Below are 6,000 nucleotides of genomic sequence, written 5' to 3'. Positions count from 1 at the left end.
TGCTCCTGTAGCTGGGCCATCAGTGACACGTCTGTTATTTCTGTGCTTTATATCAACCCTGATTATCCTCTTTCTCTGCTCTGGAACCACATCTAAGCTATGCAGAATCTATTCTTCATCTCGCATTCAACACGGAGAACACATGGAAGGCAGTGGAAGTCTTGCCAGTAGCCCTGTAAAGTTTTCAGTCTTTGTTTCTGCTATTGTTACCACCTGCTCCTGGCTCTTGGAGCTTTGTCCCCACCAAAATTACAGGTGAGTCACCATCACCTAGAGATGGATCACTGTTTGGGTACAGGAATGCATTTTCTTTAGATTAGTAAGAGTACTTAAATTAAAAGACTGGGAAATAGAAATGAATTATGATAAGCACCACTGCTTTATACCATTCTTTTATCACAGAATGAACTTGATATTGGTAAATACAGCAGGGAGGTACAGGTGAGGGTGAGAAGAGCCAAGAGAGATTGTGTTAAATCATAGCACTTGTTGCAGAACAAATGAGTGTACACTGGCTCTAAATACATTCAGGATGGAAATTAGGTGGTTTCTAATCTTTGGAGAAGAGTTCCAAGATAATACCCAGGAAGGTGAAGTGAGGGCAAGACACTGATACTTAGCTTAATGCCTTTATGGGCAGGCTAATGTGAAATGTTGGTTTGTATTAGGAGAGGAGCAGATGCAATGACCCAGCCCTTTCTCCTGAGTGTCTGAGATGACTTCGGTTTTTGGACAGTTCCAGAATTAACCTGGAACAAGCTTAATCCCTGGATGAGGGAAGGTATAATTAGTGCTATGATTACATACTCTCAGACGTTTTTTCTGCTGTCTCTCCATGACCCATGTTTGGGGGGAATATATAGTGGTTTGCTCCAGCCTCTGCTGCATCTACCTGCCGTGGCTGATAGCACTTCACTTTCCAGCTGCCTGTGGTCACCAGCTGGAAACTGTCACCTCTAAGCTCTGGTAACCTCAAAGAACACGTCACAGCCCTCCTTGGCTCCACCAGCACTTCATCTAACTTGGCCAGCCTTGCCTGACATGGATTAAGAAGCACTCATGTGATCCCTGCTACCAGAAAAGCTGGTGGGGTCGTAGGCAGGCAAGAAAAAGCAGAGTGCACAAAGCTTCAGCTGCTACAATCTCATTGCAGCCTGGCCCTGATCTTTGCCTCAGATCTTCTTTTGGCCTTGAAAGAGTGTGCTGCATCAGTTAGCCTTGACTTTGCCATGTTTAACTTGCAGGGGTGAACTCAGAGCAATGCAATAGCCTTGTATAAGTGTGCTAAGCTGTCGTAAGGATGATTACACTCAAGTGCTTTATCAATGTGACACAATTAGGTCGTAATATGAGATAATTTTTAGAGCACAAACACTACATAGGGTGAAGGGCTGAGCGATATGAACACAGGGCATATTCTGTGTGGAAAGTTGATCATTTTGTGCTTCCTGCAATGAGAGACCCTGGGTGTGATGGAAATGGTGGGTCCCCTTGTGACTGCTGAGGCTCCAGCTGTGCCATTGCTGTGGAAAATGCTTGGTGGTCACCTGCCATCCTCCTACCAGCCTCCCTGGAAAGGTATAATGGGTGGCCTGTGAATTTTTATGGGGTCTGGGGTCTGACTTCCAAACTCCAGGGCTGCCTTGCAGTGAATGGGAGCACCACGTTCTTTTGCCACAGGTTGCAGAGGTCCCTCCAGAAGTCACATCTGGAGAACCTCATGTGACTGTGGTGTGACTTCTCTGCGTGTAAACAGGTAGGCAAACTTCACTCCTTTCTATGATATTTTCTTGGCTTTGTCGTGCCGGGAATTGAACATGAGGATACCTATCTCTTGACACAGTACACAGAGCTGTGTTCACAGCCATGCTGCTGGTGCTGGTAACATGTGGGTAAATCTGTGGCATTGGGAAAACCAATCTGAGTTGATGTTTTGACAGCAGATTCTCTGTGTGTTTTGCCAAGGAAGGAAGGGAGTCCTAGGGAGACAGGAATTAAAACTCAGTTTTCAGGGCTATTTGATACATATTTCTCTTCTGCTCTGGCAGCCAGGAGTTTTGAAGGAGTCATCAGGGCCCCATTTAAGGGTAATACTCATGCGAAGGCAGAGTGATAGTTTTATGTCACTGCTTCTCCCAAACTGCAGAGTGGGAATGGGCTTGGGGAAAAGTGTGTCAGGCTGCTCCAGAATAAAGTGTGTCAGAGTGCTCCAGTTGACAAAATGAACCTTTGGTTCCATGAATAACCGTAGACTTTGATCTTTCTCCTGAGTTCACTCATCTTGGGAGGTCATTTATTTAGGACTTGATTTCCAGCCAGCTGTAGGAGTATGGGCCAAAGTGATCTCCTCCACCTCTCTTCTGCTGCAGCAGAAAGCTGAAAGGGTGGCACAAACCCCTTCAATCTACCTGCTTAGGAGGGCTCTCATCTCTCTCACTGTGAGCATGCAAAGCCTCTTTTTACAACCCAGAGCTGTATCTTGTTAAATTGCAGGACCACAGAATTGCAGCCTAGATAAAGCCCCATTTTCTACCGTAATTTTGTGCCTTTTGCACAAGCATTTGCTTCTCCTGTAATGACTGGGCTGTTCTTGCAGATCAGCTCTTTCTTGCAACAGTCAAAGCATTGTAGGGGAGTTGGGAGCATATGTACTGATTAAATGAAGCAGCATGTGCTATCCACATGAAGATGTCACTATGCTGGGTATAGATGTGCTCCGTGTAGAGGCTGATTAGTCTAGTGTGGCAGTGGCATCACAACCCATGCAGGTGCCAACCTTCTCCATACTACAGGAAACACATTGCAGCTCCTGTGTCACTGCAAAGGTGCTGACACAGCAGGATTTTTTCAGGTTCCCTCATGGAGAGAGCAATAGCAGTATAGAGAAAAATCTCACATGGCATTGAGGCTTCTGCTTCATCTCAGGCCCAGCCTGGGATGCATTTATTTTTTCTTAGTTTGTTTAAAAAAAAAAAGTAATAAAAAATGAAAATAAAGCTTATTTTGTCCATATACTGGAGACTTGCTCTTGTTCTCCTGTTTGACCAAGTCTGCAGCCTGTTCTGAATTCTCAGTGTTCTTTTTTCCAATACTTGGAAGGCTGCAAAGCTACTTTCTCTACTGGTGTGTGGGATGCTTGTATGCTTCTCTCCTGTGATTGCTTGGAGAAAGATACTATATGTCAGCACTTGAATTCAGGAAGAATGTGATTAAAAAAGAAAGATTTCTATGAGAAGCAAACTCACAGTGTTTGCAATAAAAGGGGTCGAAGGCATCTGTCAGGGTGAAAAAATGCAGAGGACGAATGGTAAAGGCTCCCGTGCTGCCCACCCGCTGATGTTGAAACTGACCCTGTCCTTCCGCAGCACCTTCCTGTCCGAGGGAGCGGGACGGGGTCCTGCAGCTTTCCCGCGCACGCTGCGCACCTCCGCGTCGGCTGTCCCCGCACCTGCGGAGTGCCGGAAAAAAAAAATTAGCAATATATTTATTTAATTAATAAAATTTCGGGGTACGCCGAGGCACGCTGCGGCGTTGCCGGCGGTGCGATGCAGAGCAGTGCAGTGCGGTGCCGGCGGTGCAGTGCAGCGAGATGCGGTGCCAGCGGTGCGGTGCCGGCGGTGTGGTGAGATGCGGTGCGATGCCAGCCTGAGCGATGCGGTTCCAGGGGAGCGGTGCGGTGCCAGAGGTGCGATGCGGTGCGACGAGATGCGGTGCGGTGCAGGTGGAGCGGCGCGGTGTGATGAGATGCGGTGCCGGCGGTGCGGTGCCGGTCGAGCAGTGGGGTGCCGATGGAGCCGTGCGGTGCCCATGGAGCGATGCGGTGCCGATGGAGCGGTGTAGTGAGATGCGGTGCAGTGCCGGTGGAGCGATGCGGTGCCGATAGAGCGGTGCGGTGCCGATGGAGCGGTGCGGTGCGGGTGGAGCGGTGCGGTGCCGATGGAGCGGTGCGGTGCCGGTGGAGAGGTGCAGTGAGATGCGGTGCAGTGCCGATAGAGTGGTGCGGTGCCGATAGAGCGGTGCGGTGCCGATGGAGCGGTGCGGTGCGGGTGGAGCGGTGCGGTGCCGATGGAGCGGTGCGGTGCCGGTGGAGAGGTGCAGTGAGATGCGGTGCAGTGCCGATAGAGCGGTGCGGTGCCGATGGAGCGGTGCGGTGCCGGTGGAGCGGTGCGGTGCGGGCGGTGCGGGGCAGGAGGCGGGGGCGGGCCCCGCTCGCTGCCCCGGGCTGCGGCCGCGGGCGGCGGGGGGCGGTGACGTCACAGAGCCGCTCGCCAGCACGGCGTTCCATTGAGCCGAGCGCGTGCTCGGGCGAGCACATGGGCAGCGGGGCCCGCAGCTCTCTCCGCGCCCGCTGGGCCCGGCCGGCAGCGGCACCCGGTGAGTACCGGGGCCGCGGCCGGGGCGGCGGGGTGCGGGGCGGCCGCGGGGTGCGGGGAGAGCGGGTATTTATTTATTTATTGTCGTTTTGCCTTTACTTTCCCCAGTCCCCTCCGCCCTCCCCACCCCCCCACCCCGTCCCCCTTGTTGTCCGTGTCCCCGGTGGGGCGTGTGCGGGTCGCGGCGCGGTTCGCAGCCCGGGCGCGGGGTAGCGCGGATGGGGGGGGAGGGGAGGGCGCCTTCGCGTTATTTATTTATCTTTGTTAAAGCGCTGGGTCGCCCGTGGCCTAAAAATAGCAACTGCACGGCGACACCCGTGCGGATGCGGAGGAGAGGGGGCCGGGGCACCGTCCGACGGCAAACGCGGCCGCGATGGGGCCGTCGGTGCTTGGGGGTCGGCGCGGCTCGGAGTGACCCGGCGCGATGCGTCCATCCCCCGCAGCACCCCCTCCCTCCCGCCAGGCTGCCGAACCCGGGGACGGGGGGAGGAAGAAATGGGTGCCCACCCCCCCGTCCCGTGGTGTGGGGAGACCCCCGGGGCAGGGAGGTGACGGGGGGGTCCCCGGAGCGCGGGCCTGGGCGAGCCCTCTGTGACTGCGCGGAAAATGCGCGCTGCGCGCAGGCCGGGGCGCGGAGCCGGCCTGCTGCTGCCTGCTCTGCCTGCTCTGCCCTCTCTGCCTGCTGCTGCCTGCCTGTGTGTGCGGGATGAATTAGGCTTTAACCCGCAGCACTGGGCTGCGTTGCTCGGCCACCGTTAGTGCGGTCAGTCTGGTTCTAAGCTGGGTATCAGGAGGGCCTGAAGAATAGACGAAAGATTCTGTGGATGTTCCAAGGACCGTTTTTACAAAGGATTTTTTAGGCCGTCTTTCCCTTAGAAAAAGTTGTATAGGGGATTTTGAGTACGACTTTAATAGGCCTTATTTTGGTTATATACCTAAATAATACTGAAGCGTTTCCATTGACAGGGTGCTTTAAGACTTGGATCTCAGTCTGTTAAGATACTAGTTGCTGCATCTTAAAATACTGAGTGGAGAAATCCTAGCAGAACCGAGAATGTATCTTAGAGATGCTTCAGGCCTTCAGTGAGATCTTTTTAGTCCCATCCACGTTGACAAGTTTAGACATGTTGTCCTGGCCATGTATCTGGTCGGACACAGTCAGTTTTGTGACCCACACTAGTTCCTCTTTACTAATATATTAAAAAAATGTACGTTATTAAAGTCACTGATTTGGAACAAAAGAGCTTTTCTGAGGGTATATTAGAGAGTATATTAGCCATTGCTAAATACAAAGAGCACAATATGTTATGTGCATGTTATGGCTGCAGGAGACTGGAGAGTTTATTTCTTCATCGAGCAGAAATACAATACAACCAGTTTGCACCAACTGGTGTGAATTATCCTAAACGCACTTATATATATTGTTGCAAAACCTGAAGATATTAAAAATATGTAGCTCTGAAGTGTTGACATCACTAATAAATGAGGATACATTCTGATACCTAAGTGTCATAAACATCCAATTTCCTTTCGATTGTGACTTTTAAAATTATTTAACAAATATGTGTGTTTTCCAAGCACGTGGGGCAGTAAGATGCTCTTTTGTGCTAGAAGCTGCATATCTTTG

The 6,000-nt window shown here is 51.6% G+C and overlaps 1 long non-coding RNA gene across 2 annotated transcripts in view; it reads left to right on the top strand.

Annotated features, from left to right (window-relative positions):
• Window positions 1–3,619: 3,619 nt before the first annotated feature.
• Window positions 3,620–6,000, top strand: part of LOC126639522 (uncharacterized) — a 130,403-nt gene continuing 128,022 nt past the window's right edge. The window contains exon 1 of one of the 2 annotated variants that reach the window (XR_007628826.1): window positions 3,620–3,685. This is a non-coding gene — a long non-coding RNA (uncharacterized LOC126639522). Of the gene's footprint in view, window positions 3,686–4,275; window positions 4,375–6,000 lie in introns of those variants that run through there. The other variant, XR_007628822.1, reaches the window with a different exon arrangement.

This window comes from Myiozetetes cayanensis, unplaced genomic scaffold (genome assembly GCF_022539395.1).
Source record: "Myiozetetes cayanensis isolate MyiCay16 unplaced genomic scaffold, myiCay2020 scf1, whole genome shotgun sequence".
NCBI classification, from domain to species: Eukaryota; Metazoa; Chordata; class Aves; order Passeriformes; family Tyrannidae; genus Myiozetetes; species Myiozetetes cayanensis.
The sequence above is the reverse complement of the archived record's forward strand: the minus strand, read 5'-3'. Positions and strand labels throughout refer to the sequence as shown.